Source organism: Mustela nivalis (genome assembly GCF_964662115.1).
Source record: "Mustela nivalis genome assembly, chromosome: 6".
NCBI lineage: Eukaryota > Metazoa > Chordata > Mammalia > Carnivora > Mustelidae > Mustela > Mustela nivalis.
In genome coordinates, this window is record NC_139025.1 from 23,595,853 (window position 1) to 23,616,138 (window position 20,286).

Below are 20,286 nucleotides of genomic sequence, written 5' to 3' on the forward strand. Positions count from 1 at the left end.
CACTGCTCTGTTCAGAGTCTTGCAACAGTATCTTCGTATACTTTAAACTTTATGAAACACATAACCAGCCACCTGTAATCACATATATACCTATCTGTTCCATTATTAATCTATGCCAATAAAATGAGTACTATTTATATCCAATACAAGTGAAACAAAAATCCTGCATGTGCCCAGCATGATCATATAGCATATATAAGTGTTATTCGGATGATTCAGAAATCACTTATTATTCAATTTTTTTCTTAACTTGTATGGAAATGAAAGTGTGAAACAATGAGTTCTAAGCAGTCATTGCATCATTAAAAGAAGAATTTCAGAGTATAGCACAGAGTAGACAAATATCGATATTCATAAGCATAGTGGGAAATCTTACATAAAAATGAACACAATCATCACCATTATACAAGATTCGAGTGTATAACGATGGTATAATATACCATCTGTATGGAGAAATTAGCCATTTCTGCATCATGATTTTTTCATTCAGAGTTTAATCAGATTGCTTAGCACTGATACCCCTGCTACAAAATGTTCATCTGAAGCCCACCATGAAAAACATATACCACTTTTCACAGGAGAATCAATAGAGTTTTTTCTAATGGGTTAAAATGGATATTTGAGAAAGAATTATCCCAGAGCCCACCACTTTTTTTAAAAAGTGAAACTAATTTGTTGTTCTACGAATTGCAGAATAACAGCCTGAAAGAATTCTACATTGAAACATCTGTGGACTTTTCATAAGAAATGAGAAGAAATGTGAAAGGTTTCTGTTGGATGAATTGATATATTGGTAAATTTTCCCCAGATTTTAAAGGATTTGTTCATCCCAATGGCAGCTGAGTAAAGTTAAAGTTTTTAAGTGACCTATAATGAAAAGACATACTCTTTCTCTTACACATAAGAGGCTGATAAACACTTAAAAGTGCGATGACAATGTTGGAGGCTACGGCATGGTTGGAGTCGAGGATCAAACCAGGCCCTGACTTGTGTCTCCAAAGTCTGGACACCTTGACAAGGTTAAGGACGGGAAAGTTGAGTAATACTGAGAAAAGGGTCTGTGCTATGTGTCTTGCGCTTGCCTACGCAACTTCCCACACACTCCCCCTACAGAAGGGAACAATGTGGTCAGGGTCATGAATTCTTAGTTGGTCCTTGTTGTTCTGTACCTCCCATAACCCACTCCCTGGTTGATTGTCTTGCTAATGGCTTTAGCCCAAACTACCTGGTATCCTGAGGTTTGCTTGTAGTTAATGTAAACTTATTATAAAAACTTGCAGTCATCTGACTAGGTATTGATGTAGTACTCCTCCTATTCTGGTCTGCCTTATAAATGATTGTAAGATGTGGAATAAAATCGGCACTGTTGCACATCATCTTCAGTGCTCCCCCTGCCCCCATCTCTTTGTCTCTTAATTTCTTTTCACCATACTCTTAGCCCTCATGTTTTCCTGGTCGATTTGTCGCGCTGGCGGTGACATGACACCAAGTTCTGTCAAAAATGCCGAGCAATAGGGGCACCTGAGCCTGGGTGGCTCAGTAGATTAAGCCTGCCTTTGGCTCAGGTCATGATCTCAGTGTCCTGGGATCAGGTCCCTCATTGGTCCCTCACTGGGTCCCTCATTGGGCTCAGCAAGGAGCCTACTTCCTCCTCCCTCTCTCTCTCTGCCTGTCTCTCTGCCTACTTGTGATCTTTGTCTGTCAAATAAATAAATAAAATCTTTAAAAAAAGAGAAAGATTTAATTTAAAAATTTTTTAAAAATGCAGAGCAACAAAATTTGTACATTTCCTAAAGAAAAATAAATTTGTATAACTATTTTGGAAAACAGTTTGTTATACCCTGTAAAATGTAAGATAGTCATGTCCTATCATTTAAAAATTTTTACCCACTAGCACATAATATTTAAAACATTTTAGCACATTGCACCAGTTAATGTATACCCAGCAACACTGTTTGTAAAAGTAAGAACTTATAAACAATCTGGATAACCACACACAGGAGAATAAAAAATAAATTTATATGTACTTATAAAATGGAAAATACATAGAAGTATAAATGAATACATTGGAACCATGCTTAACAATATGTATAAATATCATAAACAGAGTATTGAATAAAAAGTATTATTTTCTATGGATTGTACGTATGCACTGATGGTATAATTGCATTCATGGAGAAGAATACCACCACAGGGTCCATGCCATGAAGGAGAGTTACACAGGTCAGCAAGGGACACACAGCCTTACTTGTATCTGCACCTATTTGCTTTTTAAAAGTGTTCAATAATTATTAATTATGTCACTTATATGTTTGAAATCATTCCTAATAAGTTGTATTGCCATTTACCAGTTGACAAAACTGGAAATCTGCTTTTCAGCACTTCATGATTCACTAAAGAAGTTGTACATCAGAGCTGACCTGACAGGTCACAAAGATAAACCAGAGTGATCTGCAGAGACCTTCTGCTCCCAGTCAATATTGTAGAGACCTCCTTCTCTCAGCCAATATATTTGGCCAACTTCTGTGTTACTGTAGTTTGAATAGACTATTTTATTTCATTTTAGCTTTAAAGATTTTACTTACTTATTTGAGAGAGAAAGAGTGAAAGTGAGAGAGATCACAGGGGAAGGGGAAGAAGCGTACTAGCCACTGAGCAGAGAATGATGCAGGGCTAGATCTGAAGATCCTGGGATCATGGTGGAAACAGAAGGCAGACACTTAACCGACAGAGCCACCAGGTGCCCCTGAAGAGACTATTTAAAAAGCCTATTTTAAAAGGTCCCCTAACTGACCACAAAACTAGAGAACAGCCATCCTGAGAGCAGTAGGATAGGACCGTTTAGACTCAGCATTTAAATATTTAATAATCGGTTGGAAGAAGAGAAGTGGAACAAAAGCGGTAATGACAAATTTCAGAAACCAGCTAGAAGGGCCATGGACACTCTGCATTGATTACAAAATATGTAAGGAGAAAAAGAGATGAATTTATAAAGGACCCCTTTATTTCACTATCTCCAGATGTTCACCTCTAAACTCTACCACTAGAATTATATTTCTAAAAGTCAAACTGAACACTTTATCTCTCTAGTTCAAGTTATTCACTTCCTATGAGTAACAGGATCAAAGAAGAAAGTATTTTGTGTGCTATTATGGTTATCCATCATTTTTACTTGCCTGCTTTTCTAGCCCATCTCTCTGTTGGAGTAAAGCTTGTCCAACTCCTTCTCCCCAGTTCCCTTTAGGTTTCCTCAATTACTTATATTGAGATCAGTGTCTCAGGGCTTTGGGTGTACTTCTTTCTTTGCTGCTTTTCTCACCTTATATTATTAATAAATTCTTTATTTGACAGGATTGACCTTGAATATCACCCTTTCCTCTAATCATTATGTTGACAGGTAGATGCTTTTTCTTGGCTTCAATCACATGGTGTTCAGATCTTCTCATTGACCTTAACACATTGAGTGTCATGGTAAGTCCTGTCAGTTAGTTTGTTACAATTCATATTCCTGACAGGCACAGTTGAAAACACAAAGAATATGCTTTAAAAACATTTATTATAACAATAATTGAGTCAAAGAAGTGATATCAACACTCAAGGTAGAGCGACAGCTGCTTACTCTTTCATTTTTATACTGCACACCCCTGCTTAGTGAGCAAAGCAAGTGTGGGTAGTCTAGAAGGAGGGCAAGTTTGTTCTCTCTCCCACTGTATCAAGAGAATCATGTCGGCCTTTTTCTGCTGCTTCTGCAAGAAGTCCCAGATGCCAGAACAGAACTGATGAACAACCTAATTAAAGTCAACTATCGTCTATATCCAGGGACTTATGGGAAATAATTTATTACAAACACTGAGAGTGGGTTAGAGCAGTTGGAACAGGATACCAGTTCTATTTCTACCATTAATTTTTATTGTAGGATGATTGTCAACTTTCTAAATGTTGATATTTTTCATTGCTGAAATAGGGATAGAAATAAAAAAATCCAAAGCCATGTTTTGTGGGAGCTAATTAATGTTTTTATAGTGCTTCACAGAGTACCCAGTAAATTGTGAGCATTCAATGAACATTGGGTGTGTTTTTTTCATTGCTGTTATCATTAATATCCATCCCTGGTCTGGGATGCCAAAGACAGAACAGTCTCTAGCATGTCTCCTCTCTCCTAAGTTTTGTAGTAGCAAAAATGCATTCCAGGAAAAATTCTAAGCATTATAAATGTATTTTTTTAAAGTTCATAATGAAAAGACTAAAAATAAGGTTTTACTTTGCCCATGAGGAAATGGAATTATTTGCCCCAAATTATAGAGCTCCCGTGACATTAAAATAGTTTGTGGATTCTATACCCATCCTTTTGATGCCTATGTTATATCTCCACTCTTGTTAGTCAGCAACATTTTATTTATTATTTTTTTTTACAAGAGTTGCAAAATCATGTATGAGTAATAGATATAGAAATAAAACAGTCATTCCTATTTGGCCCTTATGCTCTCAGCTGATGAAAAATTAATTTTGCTCAAATTAATTGTATTAACTAATTTATTATTTTGTTATAATAAAAAGTAAAAAGAAAATAAGTGAGAGCATTGTGCTGAGTGGATATATGCATCCATCATCTTGAAAAGATGCACATTCCTTTTGTCACCTACTAGATGTTAATATGTATGGAGAGAGAGCTAAGCTGAGTAAGGAGCTATAACATATTCAACAAAAAAAATGCAAGCATCTGAGCTTTGAGGTGCTCTTATTTACTTGGCAGAAACACTTACTGGTGATGCACAGTAAATCTCTTTGGCAGCATTAAAACAATTTCATATAACAAAGTTGTTTCCTATCATAGTTTAGATAATATGTTGAATTTTTGCAACATGTGTAACTTTAAGTCTCATTCTAGGGTAATGGTTTCAGTTCCTAACTCAGTTCTTTTTGCTTTAATAACATAAAAGAAGAATCTGCTTATTAAGAATCATGGCACTCCAAATTAATTGTTTCCTCCAGCATAAAAGCCCAGGCCATTTTTTCACTTTTAACTTTTGTCTGAATTGAAGAGATTTTTATGATATATTAAAAGATTTTATCTTTCCACAAAAGCTACATCTGGATGATTTAAAGCAGAAGCAAGCCGACTTATAGCATGAATTAACAAGAAAAGCAGTCGCTGTTTAAAACCAGAGTTACTCACATTGGAAATAAGGTCTGGCTAACCAAAGGCACTTTGTGGAGCGTAATCAGTGAGGATGATTGGGAAATAAATCTTGCTCTCAAGGGGCCCTCTCTTGTCTCCCCTTCCCTCAGGGTAAACAATGACTTTCTATTTTAATTAATTTTCCAATTTTTCCACTTATAACTTTCTATAACATTAATTCTGCAACATAGAGGGATTATGGATACTCAACAGAATCAGGGGTTAGTCTTTAAAGGTCACACTTAAATAGCACTTATACATTAGTGTAATCTGCAAATTAAATTAGAAACCAAAAGCCTTTTTTATTGAGGGTGATGGTTTATTATAGCTTAATATATGGTTCGCAAAAGATGGGAATGTAAATAATATTAGCTGATTTTTAAATCATTTTTTTTCTTTTGCTATTGTTGGTTTCTGCATTATACCTGATCAGTAAATACTCCAACATTTTCCTTTTTACAAGTGAGGTAACTAGGGCAGAGAAGGGAAAAATAATTCCAGAAAATTATACAGCTAGATAGTGAGAGGGCTGGTATTTAAATCTAGGTGGTTTAATTTTAAATGTTATGTTTAATTACTAAGCTATACTTTTCCCATTAAGTAATTCATATTTCATGAATACAACATATTTCCTTTTTTTCTTATAGCTTGTCTTTATGCTTTATAACAAGGAGGGTTAAGGCTACCATATACAATATTGACAAGTCAGCTCCCAGAAATTCTTAAAATGAATAACAAATGCCAGGAACACTGTAAAAAGTGGCAGGGCAAGGGACAGGGCATTGACAGGAAATAATGAGAGCAAAGGATTGTGGGAATATCCAAGCAACCATAGATTCAGATGCTTATTCTCACTTAGCCTTTGTAACTTCATAGATGTTTGTCCAAATAATATGAATCTAAGCAGCTTACACAGCTCTGTCCATCCAGAGTTTAATGCAATACTCATGTATTTATTTATATAGTATATTTTTATTAAACATCCCTTTAGGATAAGCAGTATTCTCAAATTCTAATGATAAACATGAGAAAATAAACACATAAAAACACAAAATAGGACTGGGTGAATTTGATGATGTTCATGGTGATATATAGTCCACGTGGGGACTCCCAAGAAGCTGTTTGTTCCAAAATAAATAAATAAATAAATAAATAGGACCAGGATTTAGAAAGAGATAAGCCCAAAAAGATTATGAAAGACCTTGACATGCAAGGTTATGGAGGGTCACCATATCCCACAGTGAAGAACTTTTTCCCCCCTCCTCTCCCAAGGGTAAGAGGGAAGTTCTCAACTAAGAAAAGAATGAAGGGATGACCCAGAATCGAGGCACTGAAGCCAGTCAGTACGCTGAAATACACAATTTATAATTTATAATTTATAATCATAAGAAAATTCCTGGACTATATGAAAGATCATTTTTAAAAAAATGAAAGACACCAGGTTATTACATTGCATAAATTGGCCGAATAGCTCCCAGGAATGCTCAGTCATAGGGCATTTTTGAACAGTTGGTGCTATGCGCTTATTTACTTATTTGGTTACATATGCAATATATTTGCGTCAATATTACAGAGTCAATATATTTGCTATCCAGACTGGTTAGACAATCCCTTCAGTGTAGTGAGAGGGCCAAGAGCTAGACTGCAGTGGTTTGGTGACAAGGAATAGCATACCAAATTTCTAAAGTGGTTTGGCAGCAAAAGGCATAGAGCAAGGAGGAAGCAATAGGAAAATAGATGGGAGTTTATAAAAAGTGGGGGTTTGTTGTTTGTTTGTTTGTTTGTTTGGTTTTTGTTATGTTTTGGTTTTTGTTTTAGTGTGAGACAATGGACTATTTTAAATTGCCATTGGGAAGATCTGTCACCAGAGCTCACAGAGCTTTCTCTCCTGTGGGTCCACAGGAGAGAAAGGATAACCATAATTACCATCCAATGCTTGTGAAGCCAGCAGGGATTAACAACAGATTTACCGAAAGCAATTTCACCCTAACAAAATAGAAGAATGATAATGAGGGTACCCATCTATATTTGATAGTAAGGTAAAGCAGTATTCGAATCTAAGGTAAGTGATCTGTAGAGAAGGGGAAAATGAAAGAATATATGGGAGAACCAGACATTTGAGAAGAATAAAGAAAATAAAAAATTAGAGTAAGAGGTTAAGCTGACCAGTGTCACATATTGGTAGGCCCTGCCAACTAAAAATACAATTTCAAAATTATATTTTTAAATTAAAAAAATGTATTTTTAAATTGTATTTTTAGTATTGTATTTGTATTTAGTATTAAATTGTATTTGTACTTAGTATTGTATTGTATTTGTATTTAGTATTAAATTGCATTTTAAATTGTATTTGGTAACAACAAGTTGCCAAATTATATCTATTGTATTTACCTCTCTAAATGCCCACAGAAAAGCCAGGAAGGAAATATAACAAGATATTGACACTAACTGACTCTGAGATATAGAAATATAGACAAATCTTTTTCTTTATGTATTTTTGAATTTTTCACATTTTGTTCAAGTAGGAATTAGATTTTTACAGCTTTTCTTATTTATACTTCTTACACATAATTCATTTCTTCACCGTTGAACTTCATTTATTTCCCATTTTATAAGCATTAAAAATGATGGACATCTTTTGTAGAAGTGTTTGTATACATGGGCAAGAATTTCTCACAGGTTATGCACTAGAAGTAGATGTTTGAGTCACAAGATATGCATGCTTTTCTTTTTAATAGATTTTGCATCTTTAACAACCTCTAAAACTTCAGAGAATAAAGTGACAAGTCTACATGTATTCATTTGCCCTGAATCAGCTATTGTTCGTTTTAGCCCTATTTCTTCAGATATTTTAAAGTAAATAGTGAGGCCAGTGCAGATATTGCTGAACCCTATCTTGTTCCCATATGCAGTTATATATCCTCTCCTCTCCCCAGAAGCAACAACCACTGTTCTACATTTTGCAAGCTTCACTCCTGCCTATTGTTTTATTTCTAGTAAATATTTAATAATCCATAAACAATGTAAAAGAGAATGTTTTGCATGTTACATTTTAAAATGTATCTGAAGTCTTTTCTCTGGCATATAGAATTCTACACTAGGAAATTACATAGGGGGTCTTACTGCACTACTGTATGTAATCACAAAACCAGTTTAGAAACTAGGAAGAAAAGAAAAAAAACATAGGAAGAAAAAAACTGTGTTTTATTTATACAATGAACTGTTTTATAGTGTCAGTGAATGAACTAGATCTATAGGAATCAACATGAAGAAACTCTGAAAACAATACTGATGGTATTATTCTGGTGATAAGAAGACAGAACAATATATGGGTAAATACAGTATTGTATATGGCTCTCTTGGGGGGTTTAAATTAGGAGACAATGTTCATTAATTGGTGTAATGCTTACCAAATTAATTTTCTTGGTTATGTTCGCTTTGCTCCTCAAAATTTGAGACTGAAAAATTCCTGTATTTGCTTTGTCCTCTTTCTGTAAATAATTAGTTAATGCTTGTTCACTATTGCCTCCTCTAAGCTTTTGCTTGGATCAGACAAATGTATAAAATCCTCTTCCAATGTTTGTTTCCTGCAGTATTCCTGTTTCATTTTGTAAACCAAAATTCAAAGTTCGCCTCCAGAAGCAGGATTTTTCTTGCATTCCAAGAATGGCACCACATACTCCCAACTTTCAGTCACTGAGCCTTCATGTGTTCACTATTGACATGTCCAATATGTGTGTAAAAAACTTATAGATTGAAGGAAAGTCTCTCCCCCAGTCTCGAAGTCAGCCTGCACTAAACCTAACTTGACCCCAATAGATCATAAGTGTTTCAATGGTGGGAACATGATCTTATGATATTAATATGCACTGAACTAGTGGTCATGCAGAAATTTCATATTTACCTATTTACCTTTTCATACTTACCTTTTTGTGCTGATCTAAAGATACTAGCTTGAAGTTTTAAAACACAGAAAGACTGCTTTTTATTACTCAGTTCCTTTATATAATTTCCATTTGTATAAAGGAGAAAGCAACTTGCATTAGTTAGCTATTACCATAATCACCCCTGCTTATGCACTGTGCATTAGCTGCATCTCTCCCATTGCCGTGAGCTGCAAAGCTGCAGGTTGGTAGGTAGCTCTGCTTCATGGGTCTTTGGATCCTGTCTGGTGTTGTAGTTCCTACACAGAAGTGTAATAAGGTCGTATATAGTACCTATCTAGATCCTTATAATAGCCATGGAAGCACAAGAGGGAAATCCCATGACTTCCCTACTGTGTCTTTAACATCTCACTGACAGAGCATGTCACAAGGCTACAGTCAGAATCGAGTATGCAGAGTATCCTAAGACTGAATGATACACAGAAGAATAATCTGCCTGCCACAAGACCACGCAGATAGTACGGATCTATCGTTCTATAACAAAGACTGAAAATAATTGAGGCCAATAATTCAATGACTGCAGGGCTCACTTCCTGCTTGAATTGTCTTGCTGAAAGGAAATATTGGCTCTGCGGAACACATGGATTTGTAGGCAATCTCTTAGAAAAGAGTAACACTGTAAGCCAACATGCTTCCTTGGTTAAGACAAAAAGATTTTCTTAATTGACAGAAAATGGAGTGTACAACAAGAACCCAAGTACAACACAGTCATCTTTTCTTCTCAGAAAAGTAGGAATTCCTAAATCTGTTTTTTTTTTCCTTTCTTTCGCTCTCTCTCTCTCTCTCTCTTTTTTTTTTTATAGAGAGGAACTCTATTTTATTCTTAATTGTCTGCTTTTGAATCCTGTTTTAAATCACAAGCTCTTTCAAGTTCTCTTGGAAGTAGGCAGGGCTTTCGAAACAAATAAATTTTGGTTTGTGGGTAAAATAAATTATTGAGCACTTTAATAAGTTGGAAAGTGACAGCCCAAATATATATCAGCTTCCAGAAAGTCTTATAGGCAAACGTTAGGATGAGAGAGCAGCTTGTGTGTGGATGTTCACAGAGAACTAGAACAATATCTGTGTTTTCTCTTAGTGTAATGCAATGCATTCCTTTGCATACTTTCAAATGTTTCAAATCAAAAGGGCCATAGATTTGTGGGGGTTGAAAGAAGGAGAAAAGAATACATTATTTGATTCTATAGGCACCCTTCCCAGAGAGGGTTTGGCTTTGCAAAGGGGTCCAGGGATGATGGGACAGTTTGAACCTACACATTTTATTGGGATTATACAATTATATAATAATTATACAATGAAAGATTATTGTTGCTCTGAACCTAATAAATAGAAATAATAATGGTGACATAGTAACATAGCTATACCCTACCCCCCCCCAAGAAAAAGCTATTATAAATTCTAGTGGCTTTCCAAAATTAAACAATAATGATGAATTTATTTTCTTTCTTTCTCAAAGCAAAATTCATTAGGGAGAAGTAAAAAGGATAATATACTGAAATTCAGATTTATAGTTAAACTATTTACTGAAATCTCCTCTGGATGAGATATTGCAGTTTGGATACTGGAATTTTTAATATACCTCTTCATTTAACAAAAACTTATTAGGAATCTCTTGTATGTCAGGTTTTGGGAGCTGACATATAGAATTAGACAAGTCCCTATGCTCATTGGCTAAGGCACACACACAAATATAGAAGTATGTAATAAAATATTTTCAGGTAGTCAAATATAGTAGGATAAAAATAAAACATAGTCATACAACTTGGGTTGACTGAGAGTATGAGAAATGGCATTTAAATGTAGGAAAAAATAAAACAAAAACAATCAAACAAACAAAAAAAAAAAAACACCAGAAGACCCAAAGGAAAAGCATTCCATGCAGAGAGAGTAGATAATACAATGTCCCTGAAACAGTACTTTTCACCATCCAGTTTTAGGAATGACTGGGATGTAGAAGCAGAGCAAAGAGTTGTAGGCAGGAGCTAGTTTTGTGAGTCTATGCCAGGTAAGGATTATAGATCCAGTGCTTGTGCAAAGAGGGAGACCAAGGAGTTTGACCAAGAAGTGATCATACATTGAAAAGATTATTCTGCAGCATACCAAATGGATAATAGACCCAGGAAGGGATCAAATGTGGTAGTCCAAGGTCAAGAGACAGGTTAGTCAAGTAGGAAAGATAAGATGAAGCTTGGGTTGATGATACACTTTGTTAGTTAAAAATAACAACAAACAAACAAATAAAAACCTTTTAAGTAATCCACTCTAGGATTAAAAAGTGGCAAACAAATGACGTAAGACTAGTTATTACGAACACAGTAGGAATATAACTCATATCATGTTATTTATATTTAAGTATAATATCCTTATCACAAAAATTATTTTAAAAGTGAATATTTTAAAACTTTTAGTTTCCAGTACCACATATAAGGAGCTTCAAAGTCTCCACTCAGTCATAACAATAAGTACAAATCTGAACAGGCTGAAAAATCAACAACTCTTCTCAGATCCTTGAAAGAAGTGAGGCCACAGGGCAGACCATTGCCACTAAAATTGGAGAGATAGACTGGTGCATATGAGGATCACATCTTGCCGGAGCAGAGACCTCTGCAGGAAACAGTGCCTGGTTAGAAAAACCTGAACTGTACCTGAAGAATTTCTAGAGGCTTACTGTGGGCAGTTAAAGTTAAACAATTCAGAGGAATACCCAATCATAAGTGGGGAGCCCTGTGCTTTTGTGAGATTTACCTCTCAGAAGTCAAGGGTCTCGAAGCAAATAAAGGAGAAAATCCCCTGGAGCTTCTAGCAGGGGAAGGGGAAGGGAGCCATTTTGAAATAAACCAGAGAACTCTGTTCTTAAAGAGTCTGCCCTCAGAGAAACTATTTAAACAGATCCTAAACTGCTGGGATTTTGTCAGAGCTAACTGACTTGGGGAAAGGGAATAAGCCAATTGCAGCCCACTCTAGTTATCCTATCCCACCTAAGGGGATTAAAAAATAAACAAATAAATAAAAACACTTGTGAAGTTCATAGTCCAGAGGCACAGGCTCACTAAGTGACTGGCACCTAATCATGGAACACTAGAATGCTTCCCTTCCCCCAAAAGCTCACCATCACATTATTAAAGTCTTATTTAGAGCACTTTATTTTACTTGGTTGATCATATCTGGCTATCAAAAAAAAAAAAAAAAATTACACGGCACACCAAAATGCAAAAAACACCATTTGAAGAAACAGGAACAAGCATTAGAACCAGATATGTTAGTATTGTTGGAATAATCAGAGTGAGGATTTAAAGTAATTATGATTAATAAAGTAGACAGCATGTAAGAACAGATGGGAAATGTATACAGAAAGATGGAAATCCTAAGAATGAGTTAAAGGGGAATGCTAAACACTGTAACAGAAATGAAGAATGCCTTTGATGGGCTTATTACTGGTGGGCTAGACATGGCTGAGAAAAGATTCTGAGCTTGAGGATATCTCAATAAAAACCTCCCAAACCGAAAAGCAGGGAGAACAAAGACTGAAAAAGAAACAAAAAACAAACAAACCAACCAACAAAGCAGAACAGAATGTCCGAGCATTGTGGGACAATTACAAAGAATATAACTTATATATATTGGGAATACCAGTAGGAGGAGAAAGAAATAAAAGATACTTGAAACAATAATGACTAAGAACTTCTCCCAAATTATTATCAGACCAAAGCACAATTCAGGAAGCTCAGAGAACACCACGCAGGGTGAATGCCGTGAACACTATACTAGGGATACCATTTCAAGCTATAGAAATCTAAAGATTAAAAGTTAAAAGGAAAGAAAAATCTTATCTGTAAGAAAATCATACACATTATGTCCAGCTCCTCAGAACCATACAAGAAAGAAGAACATCATGAAGTGAAATATTTTAAGTCTTGAGAGAGGGGAAAAAAAAAAAATCTCACCAATTTACAGTTCTATACCTTGTGAAAGTATTCTTCAAAAGTTAAGATGAAATAAAGACTCACTCAAACAAACAAAAATTAAAAGAATCTGCTTGCCTTTGTTACTCCCAAAGGCTATTCCCAGACCACAGTCTTTTTTCAGTGATACAGTGTTGAAAATATTTGCACAGTGTATGTGACTGAAGCTGGTTAAGGCTAAACTTTTAAGATTTAGCAGGATGGTGCTGGGATCCACTTGCCTCATAGCCACAAAAAAAAAGCCTTGGATGTATGGTTCCTTTGCTTCTTAAAACTGCCATGTACCAACCTGGAGTGGTCAACTTTTTCCTTCTGTCTTTCCCTGCTTTCTGCATATGGTGGTCACTTTTGGATCACAACAGGGAAACTCCTGAGAGGACTATGAATCAACAGAAGAAAAACATAAAACTATAATGATTAAAATCAAAGAACTTAATAATTGGAGAGATATTCTTAATCATCTATAGGGACACTCAATATTGTCAAATATCATCTTTCAACTTGATCTATAGATTCAACAGAAAGACATAGCTGGAGACTCATATGACCTGACTACATGATTTGCTATACAGTTAATCTAATTAAGACAGTGTAGTATTGGAAAAAAAAAAATCAATGCAACAAAATAGCCCAGAAATAGACCCAAGTATATATAGTAACCCATTTTTTTTTAAGGGAAAGGCTTCCTTTTTTTCTTTTCTTTTCTTTTTTTTAAAGATTTTTATTTATTTATTTGACAGACAGAGATCACAATTACATAGAGAGGCAGGCAGAGAGAGAGGAAAGGAAGCTGGTTCCTTGCTGAGCAGAGAGCCCAATGCGGGGCTCCATCCTAGGACCCTGGGATCATGACCTGAGCTGAAGGCAGAGGCTTTAACCCATTGAGTCACCCAGGAAAGGCAATACAATGGAGCAAGATAGTCCTTTTAAGGAGAAATGGTACTGGGAAAACAGTACATCAACATGCACACACACACATAGAAGAAGAAGAAGAAGAAGAAGAAGAAGAAGGAGGAGGAGGAGGAGGAGGAGGAGGAGAAGAAGAAGGAGAAGAGAAAACAGAAAACAGAAAAGAGAAGAAAACCTAGACACAGATTTTTCACAAAAATTAACTTGAATGGATCACAGACTTGTATATACAATGAAAAACTATAAAACTCCTAGAAGATACTATGGCAGAAAATCTAGGTGACCATAGGTTTGGTCATAAGTTATTGGACACAGCACCAAAGGCACAACCTATGAATAAAAACCTCAATTGGCTGGACTTGATTAAAATTTGAAATTCTTTCTGCAAAAGACAATCTCAAGAGATGAGAAGAAAATCTACAGACAAAATGCTAGAGAGGACATGCAGCTTAAAGGGGTGGTGGGAATGCAAAAAGTGATAGACTCACTTTGAAGACAGTTTGGTGGTCTCTTATGAAACTAAATTCTTAGTATATGACCTTAAAACTGAGCTCCTTTGTATTTAACCAAAGGCATTGAAACCTTAGAGGGAAAGTGGGGGCTGAAGGGATGGGGTAACTGGGTGATGGGCATTAAAGATGGGACATGATGTAATAAGCACTGCGTGTTATACACAACTGATGAGATACTGAACTCTACCTCTGAAAGTAATATACTATATGTTAATTAATTGAATTTAAATAAATAAATTTAAAAACACCTCATGTTTCCACATAAGCCTGCATTCAAATGTTTATAGCAACTGTATTCATAATTATCCCAAACTGAAAGCAACCAAGATCTCCTTTGGCAAACAAATACATAAACTGTGGTACATTCAGACAGTGGACTATTATTCAATACCAACAAGAACTGAGTTATCAAAAAATGAAAAGATATGGAGGACCTTCAAATTCATCCTATTAAGTGAAAGAAGCCAATCTGAAAATGATAAACTGTATGATTCCAATTATATGACATACTAAAAAAGGCAAGAATACAGAGAAAGTAAAAAGATCTCTGGTCCCCGGGGGTTAGGGATGAAGGAGGGAGGAATAGGGAGAGCACAGAGAATTTTTAGGGCAGTGAAAATACTCCATAAACGTAGATACATGTCATTATACATTTATCCAAAGTAGTGAAATATACCACATCAAAAGTGAACCATTAGGTAAACTATGGACTTTGAGTGATCACGCTGTCAATAGTTTCATCAAGTAGGACAACTGTACCACTGTGGTGGGGGATGTAGATAATCAGGGAGGCTTTGGGTGTGTGGGATCAGGAGTTATACGGGAAATCTCTATCTTCTCAACTTTGCTGTGACACTAAAACCGATCTAAATAAATAAAGTCTTCTAAAGCAGAATGTCGTACTTTCCTCTTATATAACACATATGAGAACTGAGAGAAGGAACCTGATTTAAAGAGCAGTAGAAACAGACTTCATAAAAAAGATTTTCTCTCACTTTTTCTCCTCTTACTTGAATTTGGTAGAGAACTTTTTCCTCTTCAGCCAATAACATGGACTAGTTACCATAAATAACAAAATTAAATGAAACTTTTTTATTTATAAGATCCATTCTCAGTAGTACAGATAGCATCTAATCCTGTATAATAACTATCAGTTTTCCAGGGAGTTATTACTACCTTTTCATGAGAGTTCATAGTGTCCTTTGATGAGTTAGGTTATTATTGATCAAGTCCAAGATGAATAATGGCAGTATGTCCTCATTAGATTACAGTTAAACTTTTCTAGGAGATACAGAAAAGAAATCTTAATTTTCAAGTTAATCCTATCTTTGTTGCATTTAAGCTGTAAGAAAATGGGCTTTATTGTTCTTGGACATATAAAATGAGAGGCCAGGGTCTTGCTGTTTGAGGTCACAAGTCAGCTGGTTCAGGCTTGAGCCTACTTGTGCTGAATATGACTCCCTTCCTCTCCCTACGCTGCATCGTATTGTAAGAAAACAGTTCTGCAGGTCGGCCTTGCTCTCCCCCTGCTCCTGTGTCACCTTGTTTATGTCTGGGTTTGGACACTGAGGGATACTGGTGGAGGTTGGAATTTGAGAGAAAGTGGGAAATCTGCTATTTCTTTCCTTCCCCAAGCTTTTCTAGGAACGTGGCAACATTTCCACAGCTACTTTTTTGTTGTTGTTGTTCTTTCAGCAAATTGTTGCTGATTCCTAGGTTTCTCACTGTCTATGTTTGGTTCTACTTTTGCTTTCCTGCTATAAATACACATAGTCATTGCTGTTTGCCTGTTTGGATCTTCACAAACATATCAGCCAATATTTTTGTTTGCTTGGCTTTGTTCTCTCTTTCTCTCTCCTCTGTTTCTGTCTCTCGTGTATCTCTCCACTCCCATTACCCCTCCCAATGCCAAGGACACTGAATGGAATGGAAATCTTTTGCACTACCTCATTAGGGAATGTATGAGAGATATAAATATTAATCTGGTACTATGTAAAATCAGCTTGTACTTAACTCATTTTCTTGCTCTGATTGTGTTGTCATCTTACCAGGAAGAATAGAAATGTCTGATACAGTTTATTTAAATTTATGCCTGGATGTTCTTCTCAAATATATAACCTAAAAGATCTAAGTAAAGCTTATCAGATCATAGACAATAGAATATCCATCTTCCCTAACAGGATGACTACTCATGGTAGGAATTCAATTTAAATCAGTGTTGGATGGATCTGGTTTTTCAAATTTTATATATAGTGCTTGGATTCATTGCCTCATTCATTTACCTCAGATTCCTTTATTCCTTACTAGATGCCGAGGATGGAATTGTGATTGAACACAGATGATCCTCCTTTCCTGAGGTCTGCAGTCTAGTTAAGAGGATTGACCAATAAGATAACTGCTTGATAAATATATATAAATTTCTCAAAGGACTGGGAAGAAAAGCTCATGGTGACATGTCAGTATACTAGGGGAACTCAAAATTTTAGGATTCAATTGAAAAGAGTCTCCTTCCTGGAGTTCCAACCCTGAGCTGTGATCTGAAGCATGGACAGAGGTTAGGCCTATGGAGAAGTCAGGAGACAATTCCAATCAGAATAAACAAATATATCTGTGGCTAAGAGGACAACAGAAAGAAGACTGGAGTGGTCTTGCAAAGGCAGTAAGGATGAAGAGGGCCTGGAGGGCTGCTCTTTCTTCTAACTTTAGGTCATTGTATTAGTTCTTGCTTGTTACCTAACAAACTAGGACAAATCTAGCAACTTTAAACAACAACCATTTATGAGCTCACAGTTTTGTAGGTCAGAGTCTGATGCCCTCAGCTGAATACTAGGCTTAGTCTCACTCAGGGAAATCAGTGTCTGACACCTTGCATTCATACTGAGAGCCCTGGAAGGGAATCTGTTCCCAGGATTATTCAGGTTATTAGAATTCAGCTCCTTGTCAGGATAGGTTCCAGAGGCCCTGTTGCTTTGTTGGCTGTCATTTGGATGCTGGTCTTTGCTCCTAGAGGCCCCCTGTACCTCTTCCCATACTTAACACATATTGCTTTGCAGGAACCATGAGTCAAGCCTCTGTCATGCTTTACAACTTTCTGACTGATCCTTTTGCCTTCCTATTCAACTCTTAAAGGCTCATGTGATTCCACTGGGCCCTTCTGGATAATCCATGCTATTATTCCTATCTTAAAGTTAGCTGATGAGCAGCATTAATTACATCCACAAAGCCCTTTTTCAGAAGTACCTCGTTAGTGTTTAATTGAAGAACAAGAGACTGAAATCTTGAGGGTGAATTTTAAAATTTCTGCCTAGTATAATCATATTAGGGAACATTTACTTATTTCTAAGATGCTTGTTATATCACCAAAGGATTCTAAGCATAATGATAGCAGTAGTGGTAGTAATGTAAACCTTGTGGTGTGTCACTGAAATACTTTCTGCTGCTAGTAAGAGGAGTAGGTAAAACAGTATTTCCAACAGGAACTGTGAAAGAGAAACAATGTGTGTGAACAATTAAAAAAAAAAAAAAGTATGAGAAATTCAAGTAGTAAATCCAGCTGTGGACCTGGATCCAAATATAAGAATTTAAGAGGAAACAAGGGTTGTGACTCCAGGGAAATTGTCTACTAACATAGAAAGCTGAGTAAACAAGCAAAATAGAATAGGGAGGGTTGAACCATTAGACATCATCAAAACTATTCACTGAGGAGTTTACTAAAAAGATGAAAGATATTTTAGGGGAAAAGTGTCAAACATTTAGGAAGTTAAGGTGTGGGGACCTTCAATGCCTATTTCTAAATATATATTATGCTGGATATTATAGTTAATTTGTTTTAAAGTAGTATTGTGTTTTTAATGTAGGAACAGTGCAATTAGCATTTCACTAGGCATTGAATCTATAGCCCCTGAAAGTACATCAAAAGTCAACTACAGGGAGCTGTGTAATGTAACAGCTCTTCAGGTGACACATTATAGACAGGCTAACTCAATGGGGCATACTATCTGGGTATACATGCCTCTCCCAGAATCTAGCAAGCACACCCACATTATGGTAGTATGTGATGCAGGGGAGGGATAGACATCCTTTTACCTTCTGTGCATAAATAGAAAGCAAGGATAATCAATGAAAATTCTCTCTGACTTCCTTTTGTATATAAGGAAAGAAATAGAACTCCAGTAACCAATGCTCATGTAATGCATTTTGATTTTCTACAGAGAGTATAGATACTTGGTCTAACTGTCCTTTGTCTTGTTCAGGTTTTTTTGCAGAGTAGGACAAAAACAAGTTCAAAGATACAGAAGAAAATGTGAGAGTGTGTGTGAGCCAGGAGTGTTTTTTAATGCTGTTTGGTTCTGTGTAGCACAGTTATTAGATTTCTAATTATATATTTTATTTCTAATAAGTCATTTTGAAGACTTCAAATTGAAGGAATAGCCAGTTTAATGACCTTCAATGAAAGGTCAAAGCATAATTTCTCAGTAAATCTTATCAGAAGATTTCTCATATTTGGGTATTTATGAAAACAGACTGATATGCAAAAAATAACTTATGCTTTAAATCAAAAGAATTTGGGGGAGAGGTTTCTCTTTTGGAGGAATTTACCGTAGTAGCTCCAGAGACCTTGTAACTTTTAACTACTCGGAACTGGGTCCTGTTTCTAATAACCGTGAAAGTTTCTTTTGGTGAATAAACTTTTCCCCTGTATCTTTGAGGAAAAGCAATTACACTTCCCCTTCAAAAGATGAGTTCATAGCATCCTTCTTTTCACCCTAGAGCCTGAAGGAGGGGGAGATGGCTTATGCTTGACCACAGTAATGCTCTTGCTCGGAATTTCCTATCTTAATTGTTTCTGTATCTTTTAGTGGTGAAGCATACATATAATTCCATGAATACTATAAATGTGTACAAACAGGTATTGTCTCACTCAGAGCAAGGTTTAGAAAATTTCCAGTATCCAGGATGTTTCCTTCTTGCTGCTTGCAAGTCAAGATCCCCACCCAAGAAGTAAGCACTATACTTACTTCTACTATACTAAGCTAGTTTTGTCTACTCTTAAATTTCATATAAAACATCATTCAATGTATACAGTTTTGTATTTGACCCATTTCACTTGAGATTACATATATATGTATATATTCAAATACATACATTTATCTCTATATATGTATTTGAAATTTATTTATGTAACATCATACACTTTTTTACCATCATAAAGTATTCCATTCTATGAAAAATCACAAGTTGTTTACCCATTTTCCTACTCATAGATATCTGGGCTACTTACATATTTTGGCAGTACTGAGTGAAAAATGCTATGTACATTCTTATAACTGGATTTTGGTCACTATAGGGACCCATTTCTCTTAGGTAAATACCTAGGAGTAGGTCCCTTTGTCATAGAGTAGATATATGCTCTGGCTTAGCAGATATGTCAGATAAATTTTCAAAGTCCTTGAACCACTTAACATGCCCACCATCAAGACTGAGGGTATCTGTTGTTTCACAACTCAACAGTACTTGGAGTGGATTTGAGTTGCTCTGTTAATTGTGTAGTAGTATTTCATTGTTTTATATTGCATTCAAATTGCATGAGTAATAATATTGACTTCATTTTTATAGGCTTATTAATTTTTTGAGAAATTTTACCGTTTTATTTTTGCTTTTTTATTTTTTATTGCCTTCTTTGAAATTTGTTTATAAATTAATGTATGTACTGCACACATTTTATTCTAACTTCTGGCTTGCTAATTCACATTCTTGATTTTTTCTAAAGATATATTCTT